Genomic DNA, 11970 nt, shown 5'->3' with positions numbered 1-11970 from the left:
TACTTTATATTCTATGAGGGGGCTACATCATATTCTATGAGGGAGGCTACCCCAACCCCTGCAACATAATTAAGACGTGTACTACCTTATATTATACCCTGATAATAGCGTGTCTTACCACACAATAGGTGGTCTTGTATTTATTTCTATGTAGCTACATAGTGGGCCCCAAGAGTGGTTTTCTCTGGTGGGCTCAAGGTGCTTCAATGCAACGCTGTGTACGGGTGTCTATGTACAGCTGTATGTGTGTATGTACTTGTGTATATACCGGTGTCTATGTACGGCTGTATGTGTGTATGTACTTGTGTATATACAGGTGTCTATGTACAGCTGTATGTGTGTATGTACTTGTGTATATACCGGTGCCTATGTACGGCTGTATGTGTGGATGTACTTGTGTATATACCGGTGTCTATGTACGGCTGTATGTGTGGATGTACTTGTGTATATACTGGTGTCTATGTACGGCTGTATGTGTGGATGTACTTGTGTATATACCGGTGTCTATGTACGGCTGTATGTGTGGATGTACTTGTGTATATATGGGTGTCTATGTACGGCTGTATGTGTGGATGTACTTGTGTATATACGGGTGTCTATGTGCGGCTGTATGTGTGGATGTACTTGTGTATATACAGGTGTCTATGTACGGCTGTATGTGTGGATGTACTTGTGTATATACCGGTGTCTATGTACGGCTGTATGTGTGGATGTACTTGTGTATATACGGGTGTCTATGTACGGCTGTATGTGTGGATGTACTTGTGTATATACGGGTGTCTATGTGCGGCTGTATGTGTGGATGTACTTGTGTATATACGGGTGTCTATGTACGGCTGTATGTGTGGATGTACTTGTGTATATATGGGTGTCTATGTGCGGCTGTATGTGTGGATGTACTTGTGTATATACGGGTGTCTATGTACGGCTGTATGTGTGGATGTACTTGTGTATATACTGGTGTCTATGTACGGCTGTATGTGTGGATGTACTTGTGTATATACCGGTGTCTATGTACGGCTGTATGTGTGGATGTACTTGTGTATATATGGGTGTCTATGTACGGCTGTATGTGTGGATGTACTTGTGTATATACAGGTGTCTATGTGCGGCTGTATGTGTGGATGTACTTGTGTATATACCGGTGTCTATGTACGGCTGTATGTGTGGATGTACTTGTGTATATACGGGTGTCTATGTACGGCTGTATGTGTGGATGTACTTGTGTATATACGGGTGTCTATGTACGGCTGTATGTGTGGATGTACTTGTGTATATACAGGTGTCTATGTACGGCTGTATGTGTGGATGTACTTGTGTATATACCGGTGTCTATGTACGGCTGTATGTGTGGATGTACTTGTGTATATATGGGTGTCTATGTACGGCTGTATGTGTGGATGTACTTGTGTATATACGGGTGTCTATGTACGGCTGTATGTGTGGATGTACTTGTGTATATACGGGTGTCTATGTGCGGCTGTATGTGTGGATGTACTTGTGTATATACGGGTGTCTATGTACGGCTGTATGTGTGGATGTACTTGTGTATATACAGGTGTCCATGTGCGGCTGTATGTGTGGATGTACTTGTGTATATACAGGTGTCCATGTGCGGCTGTATGTGTGGATGTACTTGTGTATATACGGGTGTCTATATACGGCTGTATGTGTGGATGTACTTGTGTATATACGGGTGTCTATGTACGGCTGTATGTGTGGATGTACTTGTGTATATACGGGTGTCTATGTGCGGCTGTATGTGTGGATGTACTTGTGTATACACTATGTTCCAAATTATTATGCAAATTACATTTTTCTCAGATTTTCCTAAAAGGTCGGGGCAAATGACAGTCAGTCTAAAAAATGTCATCACTCGTTAGATTATACATTGAATTTTATTGAGAAACCTCCCAATGATAACAGTATAATCTCCAAAATGAATAAAAACTCAAAATGCACTGTTCCAAATTATTATGCACAGTAGAATTTCTAAACATTTGATATGTTTTAAAGAACTGAAAATGCTCAATTGTGGAATTTGCAGCATTAGGAGGTCACATTCACTAAACAAAAATGCTATTTAACTCCAAAACATCCTAACAGGCCAAGTTACACGTTAACATAGGACCCTTCTTTGATGTCACCTTCACAATTCTTGGATCCATTAAACTTGTGAATTTTTGGAGAGTTTCTGCTTGTATTTCTTTGCATGAAGTCAGAATTGCCTCCCAGAGCTGCTGTTTTGGTGTGAACTGCCTCCCACCCTCATAGATCTTTTGCTTGATGATACTCCAAAGGTTCTCTATAGGGTTGAGGTCAGGGGAAGATGGTGGCCACACCATGAGTTTATCTCCTTTTATGCCCATAGCAGCCAATGACTCAGAGGTTTTCTTTGCAGCTTCAGATGGTGCGTTGTCATGCATGAAGAAGATTTTACTCCTGAAGGCATGTTTCTCCCTTTTATACCATGGAAGAAAGTTGTCAGTCAGAAACTTTATGTACTTTGCAGAGGTCAATTTCACACCTTTAGGAACCTTAAAGGGCCCTACCAGCTGTTTCCCCATGATTCCGGCCCAAAACATGACTCCTCCACTCCTTGCTGACATCGCAGCCTTGTTGGGACATGGTGGCCATCCACTACTCCATCCATCTGGACCATCCACAGTTGCTCGACACTCATCAGTAAACAAGACTGTTGGAAAATTAGTCTTCATGTATGTCTGGGCCCACTACAACCATTTCTGCTTGTGAAAACTGTTTAGCGGTGGCCGAATAGTAGGTTTATGCACCACAGCAAGCCTTTGAAGGATCCTACACCTTGAAGTTCGAGGGACTCCAGAGGCACCAGCAGCTTCAAATATCTGTTTGCTGGTTTGTAATGGCTTTTTAACAGCTGCTCTCTTAATCCGATTAACTTGACTGGCAAAAACCTTCCTCATTCTGCCTTTATCAGCACGAACACGTCTGTGCTCAGATTCAGCCACAAATCTCTTCACAGTATGATGATCACGCTTAAGTTTTCGGGAAATATCTATTGTTTTCATCCCTTGACCAACTATTTGATGCTTTTCAGGAAGAGAGAGATCTTTTTATTTCCGATATTGCTTGAAACCTGTGACCTGCTTAATAATGTGGAACATCATTTTTAAGTAGTTTTCCTTTAATTAGAATCACCTGGAAAACTAATTATCACATGAGTTTCAGATTGATTTCAGTGATCCATTGAGCCCTGAGACACAATACCATCCATGAGTTTATTTGAAAAACAAAACAATTAAATCTTTACGACACTGAAATCCAATTTGCATAATAATTTGGAACACAGTGTATACGGGTGTCTATGTACGGCTGTATGTGTGGATGTACTTGTGTATATACGGGTGTCTATGTGCGGCTGTATGTGTGGATGTACTTGTGTATATACGGGTGTCTATGTACGGCTGTATGTGTGGATGTACTTGTGTATATACAGGTGTCCATGTGCGGCTGTATGTGTGGATGTACTTGTGTATATACGGGTGTCTATATACGGCTGTATGTGTGGATGTACTTGTGTATATACGGGTGTCTATGTACGGCTGTATGTGTGGATGTACTTGTGTATATACGGGTGTCCATGTGCGGCTGTATGTGTGGATGTACTTGTGTATATACGGGTGTCTATGTACGGCTGTATGTGTGGATGTACTTGTGTATATACGGGTGTCTATGTACGGCTGTATGTGTGGATGTACTTGTGTATATACGGGTGTCTATGTACGGCTGTATGTGTGGATGTACTTGTGTATATACGGGTGTCCATGTGCGGCTGTATGTGTGGATGTACTTGTGTATATACGGGTGTCCATGTACGGCTGTATGTGTGGATGTACTTGTGTATATACCGGTGTCTATGTACGGCTGTATGTGTGGATGTACTTGTGTATATATGGGTGTCTATGTACGGCTGTATGTGTGGATGTACTTGTGTATATACGGGTGTCTATGTGCGGCTGTATGTGTGGATGTACTTGTGTATATACGGGTGTCTATGTACGGCTGTATGTGTGGATGTACTTGTGTATATACGGGTGTCTATGTACGGCTGTATGTGTGGATGTACTTGTGTATATACGGGTGTCTATGTACGGCTGTATGTGTGGATGTACTTGTGTATATACGGGTGTCTATGTACGGCTGTATGTGTGGATGTACTTGTGTATATACGGGTGTCCATGTGCGGCTGTATGTGTGGATGTACTTGTGTATATACGGGTGTCTATATACGGCTGTATGTGTGGATGTACTTGTGTATATACGGGTGTCTATGTACGGCTGTATGTGTGGATGTACTTGTGTATATATGGGTGTCTATGTACGGCTGTATGTGTGGATGTACTTGTGTATATACAGGTGTCTATGTACAGCTGTATGTGTGTATGTACTTGTGTATATACGGGTGTCTATGTACGGCTGTATGTGTGGATGTACTTGTGTATATACGGGTGTCTATGTGCGGCTGTATGTGTGGATGTACTTGTGTATATATGGGTGTCTATATACGGCTGTATGTGTGGATGTACTTGTGTATATACGGGTGTCTATGTGCGGCTGTATGTGTGGATGTACTTGTGTATATACGGGTGTCTATGTACGGCTGTATGTGTGGATGTACTTGTGTATATATGGGTGTCTATGTACGGCTGTATGTGTGGATGTACTTGTGTATATACAGGTGTCTATGTACAGCTGTATGTGTGTATGTACTTGTGTATATACCGGTGTCTATGTGCGGCTGTATGTGTGGATGTACTTGTGTATATACGGGTGTCTATATACGGCTGTATGTGTGGATGTACTTGTGTATATACCGGTGTCTATGTACGGCTGTATGTGTGGATGTACTTGTGTATATACCGGTGTCTATGTGCGGCTGTATGTGTGGATGTACTTGTGTATATACGGGTGTCTATGTACGGCTGTATGTGTGGATGTACTTGTGTATATACGGGTGTCTATGTACGGCTGTATGTGTGGATGTACTTGTGTATATACGGGTGTCTATGTACGGCTGTATGTGTGGATGTACTTGTGTATATACCGGTGTCTGTGCGGCTGTATGTGTGGATGTACTTGTGTATATACGGGTGTCTATGTACGGCTGTATGTGTGGATGTACTTGTGTATATACGGGTGTCTATGTACGGCTGTATGTGTGGATGTACTTGTGTATATACGGGTGTCTATGTACGGCTGTATGTGTGGATGTACTTGTGTATATACCGGTGTCTATGTGCGGCTGTATGTGTGGATGTACTTGTGTATATACGGGTGTCTATGTGCGGCTGTATGTGTGGATGTACTTGTGTATATACGGGTGTCTATGTACGGCTGTATGTGTGGATGTACTTGTGTATATACCGGTGTCTATGTGCGGCTGTATGTGTGGATGTACTTGTGTATATACCGGTGTCTATGTGCGGCTGTATGTGTGGATGTACTTGTGTATATACCGGTGTCTATGTACGGCTGTATGTGTGGATGTACTTGTGTATATGTGGGTGTCTATGTGCGGCTGTATGTGTGGATGTACTTGTGTATATATGGGTGTCTATATACGGCTGTATGTGTGGATGTACTTGTGTATATATGGGTGTCTATATACAGCTGTATGTGTGGATGTACTTGTGTATATACGGGTGTCTATATACGGCTGTATGTGTGGATGTACTTGTGTATATACCGGTGTCTATGTACGGCTGTATGTGAGGATGTACTTGTGTATATACGGGTGTCTATGTGCGGCTGTATGTGTGGATGTACTTGTGTATATACCGGTGTCTATGTGCGGCTGTATGTGTGGATGTACTTGTGTATATACGGGTGTCTATGTGTGGCTGTATGTGTGGATGTACTTGTGTATATACAGGTGTCTATGTACAGCTGTATGTGTGTATGTACTTGTGTATATACGGGTGTCTATGTACGGCTGTATGTGTGGATGTACTTGTGTATATACGGGTGTCTATGTACGGCTGTATGTGTGGATGTACTTGTGTATATACAGGTGTCTATGTACGGCTGTATGTGTGGATGTACTTGTGTATATACCGGTGTCTATGTACGGCTGTATGTGTGGATGTACTTGTGTATATACGGGTGTCTATGTACGGCTGTATGTGTGGATGTACTTGTGTATATACAGGTGTCTATGTACGGCTGTATGTGTGGATGTACTTGTGTATATACCGGTGTCTATGTACGGCTGTATGTGTGGATGTACTTGTGTATATGTGGGTGTCTATGTGCGGCTGTATGTGTGGATGTACTTGTGTATATATGGGTGTCTATATACGGCTGTATGTGTGGATGTACTTGTGTATATACAGGTGTCCATGTGCGGCTGTATGTGTGGATGTACTTGTGTATATACGGGTGTCTATGTACGGCTGTATGTGTGGATGTACTTGTGTATATACCGGTGTCTATGTACGGCTGTATGTGTGGATGTACTTGTGTATATACTGGTGTCTATGTGCGGCTGTATGTGTGGATGTACTTGTGTATATACAGGTGTCTATGTGCGGCTGTATGTGTGGATGTACTTGTGTATATACGGGTGTCTATGTACGGCTGTATGTGTGGATGTACTTGTGTATATACTGGTGTCTATGTACAGCTGTATGTGTGGATGTACTTGTGTATATACGGGTGTCTATGTACGGCTGTATGTGTGGATGTACTTGTGTATATACAGGTGTCTATGTACGGCTGTATGTGTGGATGTACTTGTGTATATACGGGTGTCTATGTACGGCTGTATGTGTGGATGTACTTGTGTATATACGGGTGTCTATGTACGGCTGTATGTGTGGATGTACTTGTGTATATACGGGTGTCTATGTACGGCTGTATGTGTGGATGTACTTGTGTATATACGGGTGTCTATGTACGGCTGTATGTGTGGATGTACTTGTGTATATACGGGTGTCTATGTACGGCTGTATGTGTGGATGTACTTGTGTATATACCGGTGTCTATGTGCGGCTGTATGTGTGGATGTACTTGTGTATATACGGGTGTCTATGTACGGCTGTATGTGTGGATGTACTTGTGTATATACAGGTGTCTATGTACGGCTGTATGTGTGGATGTACTTGTGTATATATGGGTGTCTATGTACGGCTGTATGTGTGGATGTACTTGTGTATATACGGGTGTCTATGTGCGGCTGTATGTGTGGATGTACTTGTGTATATACTGGTGTCTATGTACGGCTGTATGTGTGGATGTACTTGTGTATATACTGGTGTCTATGTACGGATGTATGTGTGGATGTACTTGTGTATATACGGGTGTCTATGTACGGCTGTATGTGTGGATGTACTTGTGTATATACTGGTGTCTATGTACGGCTGTATGTGTGGATGTACTTGTGTATATACTGGTGTCTATGTACGGATGTATGTGTGGATGTACTTGTGTATATACGGGTGTCTATGTACGGATGTATGTGTGGATGTACTTGTGTATATACAGGTGTCTATGTACGGCTATATGTGTGGATGTACTTGTGTATATACTGGTGTCTATGTGCGGCTGTATGTGTGGATGTACTTGTGTATATACGGGTGTCTATGTACGGCTGTATGTGTGGATGTACTTGTGTATATACGGGTGTCTATGTACGGCTGTATGTGTGGATGTACTTGTGTATATACGGGTGTCTATGTACGGATGTATGTGTGGATGTACTTGTGTATATACAGGTGTCTATGTACGGCTGTATGTGTGGATGTACTTGTGTATATACGGGTGTCTATGTACGGCTGTATGTGTGGATGTACTTGTGTATATACGGGTGTCTATGTACGGCTGTATGTGTGGATGTACTTGTGTATATACGGGTGTCTATGTGCGGCTGTATGTGTGGATGTACTTGTGTATATACGGGTGTCTATGTACGGCTGTATGTGTGGATGTACTTGTGTATATACGGGTGTCTATGTACGGCTGTATGTGTGGATGTACTTGTGTATATACCGGGTGTCTATGTACGGCTGTATGTGTGGATGTACTTGTGTATATACAGGTGTCCATGTGCGGCTGTATGTGTGGATGTACTTGTGTATATACTGGTGTCTATGTACGGCTGTATGTGTGGATGTACTTGTGTATATACCGGTGTCTATATACGGCTGTATGTGTGGATGTACTTGTGTATATACGGGTGTCTATGTACGGCTGTATGTGTGGATGTACTTGTGTATATACGGGTGTCTATGTGCGGCTGTATGTGTGGATGTACTTGTGTATATACAGGTGTCTATGTGCGGCTGTATGTGTGGATGTACTTGTGTATATACAGGTGTCTATGTGCGGCTGTATGTGTGGATGTACTTGTGTATATACAGGTGTCTATGTGCGGCTGTATGTGTGGATGTACTTGTGTATATACAGGTGTCTATGTACAGCTGTATGTGTGTATGTACTTGTGTATATACAGGAGTCTATGTACGGCTGTATGTGTGGATGTACTTGTGTATATACAGGTGTCTATGTACAGCTGTATGTGTGGATGTACTTGTGTATATACGGGTGTCTATGTGCGGCTGTATGTGTGTATGTACTTGTGTATATACGGGTGTCTATGTACGGCTGTATGTGTGGATGTACTTGTGTATATACGGGTGTCTATGTGCGGCTGTATGTGTGGATGTACTTGTGTATATATGGGTGTCTATATACGGCTGTATGTGTGGATGTACTTGTGTATATACGGGTGTCTATGTGCGGCTGTATGTGTGGATGTACTTGTGTATATACAGGTGTCTATGTGCGGCTGTATGTGTGGATGTACTTGTGTATATACGGGTGTCTATGTACGGCTGTATGTGTGGATGTACTTGTGTATATACGGGTGTCTATGTACGGCTGTATGTGTGGATGTACTTGTGTATATACGGGTGTCTATATACGGCTGTATGTGTGGATGTACTTGTGTATATACGGGTGTCTATGTACGGCTGTATGTGTGGATGTACTTGTGTATATACGGGTGTCTATGTACGGCTGTATGTGTGGATGTACTTGTGTATATACAGGTGTCTATGTGCGGCTGTATGTGTGGATGTACTTGTGTATATACGGGTGTCTATGTGCGGCTGTATGTGTGGATGTACTTGTGTATATACGGGTGTCTATGTGCGGCTGTATGTGTGGATGTACTTGTGTATATACGGGTGTCTATGTGTGGCTGTATGTGTGGATGTACTTGTGTATATACGGGTGTCTATGTACGGCTGTATGTGTGGATGTACTTGTGTATATACAGGTGTCTATGTACGGCTGTATGTGTGGATGTACTTGTGTATATACGGGTGTCTATGTACGGCTGTATGTGTGGATGTACTTGTGTATATACCGGTGTCTATGTACGGCTGTATGTGTGGATGTACTTGTGTATATACAGGTGTCTATGTACGGCTGTATGTGTGGATGTACTTGTGTATATACGGGTGTCTATGTACGGATGTATGTGTGGATGTACTTGTGTATATACAGGTGTCTATGTGCGGCTGTATGTGTGGATGTACTTGTGTATATACGGGTGTCTATGTGCGGCTGTATGTGTGGATGTACTTGTGTATATACTGGTGTCTATGTGCGGCTGTATGTGAGGATGTACTTGTGTATATACAGGTGTCTATGTGCGGCTGTATGTGTGGATGTACTTGTGTATATACGGGTGTCTATATACGGCTGTATGTGTGGATGTACTTGTGTATATACAGGAGTCTATATACGGCTGTATGTGTCCTGTATATAGCAGGCCTCAGGGAATGGTCACATCTCTGGGTCACATATATTAGGACATTAATTGCGAGGTTTTTTCTGCATGATAAATCCTTCCATTAATCGTCCATATCTCCCAGATACAGATTAGTAATTATGTTAATTCCTTGTATCGTCGTTAATTGGCCTCGTCTAGATCATCGCATTCATCCACATGAAAGCGTCTCCTTCGGCCTCCAGTAAATGAGTTTTCACTGAAGCCTCAAATATCAACTCTGACGACTTCCTCTCCAATTACCGATATAATCTGGACGTAGGGGTGATAGCAGAAATATTCCGGAATGGTGAGAATTGCAGAAAGTTCCCAAATTAATCACTAAAGAGAACGAGGTGCAAACAGTGGAGCTTGGGTCTAAGGCCACACATGGCCGGACGCTTGGGTCCTCCTGGGAGCATTCACAGCTCTGCTGCTTTCCTGGTAGCTCTCAGGATGACAGCTGGCCACCTCTATATTACTGTGGGCCATTATGGGACGTGGACTCTTCACACTATCTTTACTACTCCAGCTCAGAACAGACTGTGAAAAAGCAGGACTCGCCACGTCCTTTCTAATAAGTAACAACTTACAATGTATACAAATTTTTTTCATACTTTTTTTTTATTTAAAGAATTTAGTAAAACATGTGGTTTGTGTAATATCACAATCTACCACAAGGTAGCGCCACATGAATGTGTAATGTAGGGGTCTGGCTGCCATGAACAGAGATTAGGAGGCAGCAACAGTCAGGGATTGTATCATTGTATTTATATACAACAGTTACTTTGAACAATTAGTGTAAGTAATTATGCAAATCAACAGTAGAAAGAATAACAATAAGTTTAGAATATCCAAAAACGTCTTTCACTATTTAACCCCTTAGTGACGGAGCCAATTTTTCCAATTCTGGTCACTGTCACTTTATGAGGTTATAGCTCTGAAACGCTTCAACGGATCCCACTGATTTTCGTGACATATTGTCCTTAATGTTAATGGTAACATTTATTCGATATAACTTGTGTTTATTTATGAAAAAAAACGGAAATTTGGCAAAACTGTTGAAAAATTTAGCAATTTTCAAACTTTTTATTTTTGTGCCCTTAAATCACAGATCACACAAAATACTTAATAACTAACATTTCCCACATGTCTACTTTACATCAGCACAATGTTGGAAACTATTTTTTTTAGGACGTTATAAGGGTTAAAAGTTCACCAGCGATTTCTTGTTTTTTTCCAACAAAATCATTTTTTTTAGGGACCACCTCACATTTGTATTGAGTTTGGGTGGTGAATATAACAGAAAATACCCAAAAGTGACACCATTCTAAAAACCGCACCCCTCAAGGTGCCCAAAACCACATTCACAAAAACTAAAGCGATGTGGAAGGAAAAAATGAACATTTTACTTTTTTGACAAACAAAATTACTTTGCAACCAATTTTTTTTTATTTTCACAAGGGTAACAGGAGAAAATGGACCACACAATTTGTTGTGCAATTTCTCCTGAGTACACAGATACCCCGTACATGGGGGAAAGCCACTGTTTGGGCGCACGGCAGGGATTAGAAGGGAGGGAGCACAGATTGACATTTTGAATGCAACATTGGCTGGAATCAATGGCGGATGCCATGTCACAATGGAGACCCCTGATGTCCCTAAACAGTGGAAACCCCCCAATTCTAACTCCAACCCTAAATCCCAAACCTAACCATAACCACAATCCCAACCCTAACCCCAACCGTAACCCGAGCCCCAACCCTAACTGCAAAAAAATGGAAATAAATACATTTTTTATTATTTTTTTACCTAAAAAAGGGATTGATAAAGGGGGGATGATTTACTATTTTTTTCATTTTGATCACTGTGGTAGGGTCAATCACAGTGATCAAAATGAACCAATAGGACAAATCTCCTATTGTTGTTGGGTGCCAGCTGGCAGATCTCGGCGGGCGCACTGCACATTCAGACGCCGCTGGCCGGGGGACAGAGCAGGAGGATCCGGGGATGGTGGAGGTGTCGGGCGGGTTCAGGGGACCCCATTTCTCTCTCCTCTGGTACGCTAGATCAAATAAATGGGAAATCTGACTTTTTTGCGATCGAAGTTATTTGGTGAATAATGGTGATCACAACACTGGGGTCAGTAGAAACTGACC

This window comes from Ranitomeya variabilis, chromosome 6, assembly GCF_051348905.1.
Source record: "Ranitomeya variabilis isolate aRanVar5 chromosome 6, aRanVar5.hap1, whole genome shotgun sequence".
NCBI classification, from domain to species: Eukaryota; Metazoa; Chordata; class Amphibia; order Anura; family Dendrobatidae; genus Ranitomeya; species Ranitomeya variabilis.
The sequence above is the reverse complement of the archived record's forward strand: the minus strand, read 5'-3'. Positions refer to the sequence as shown.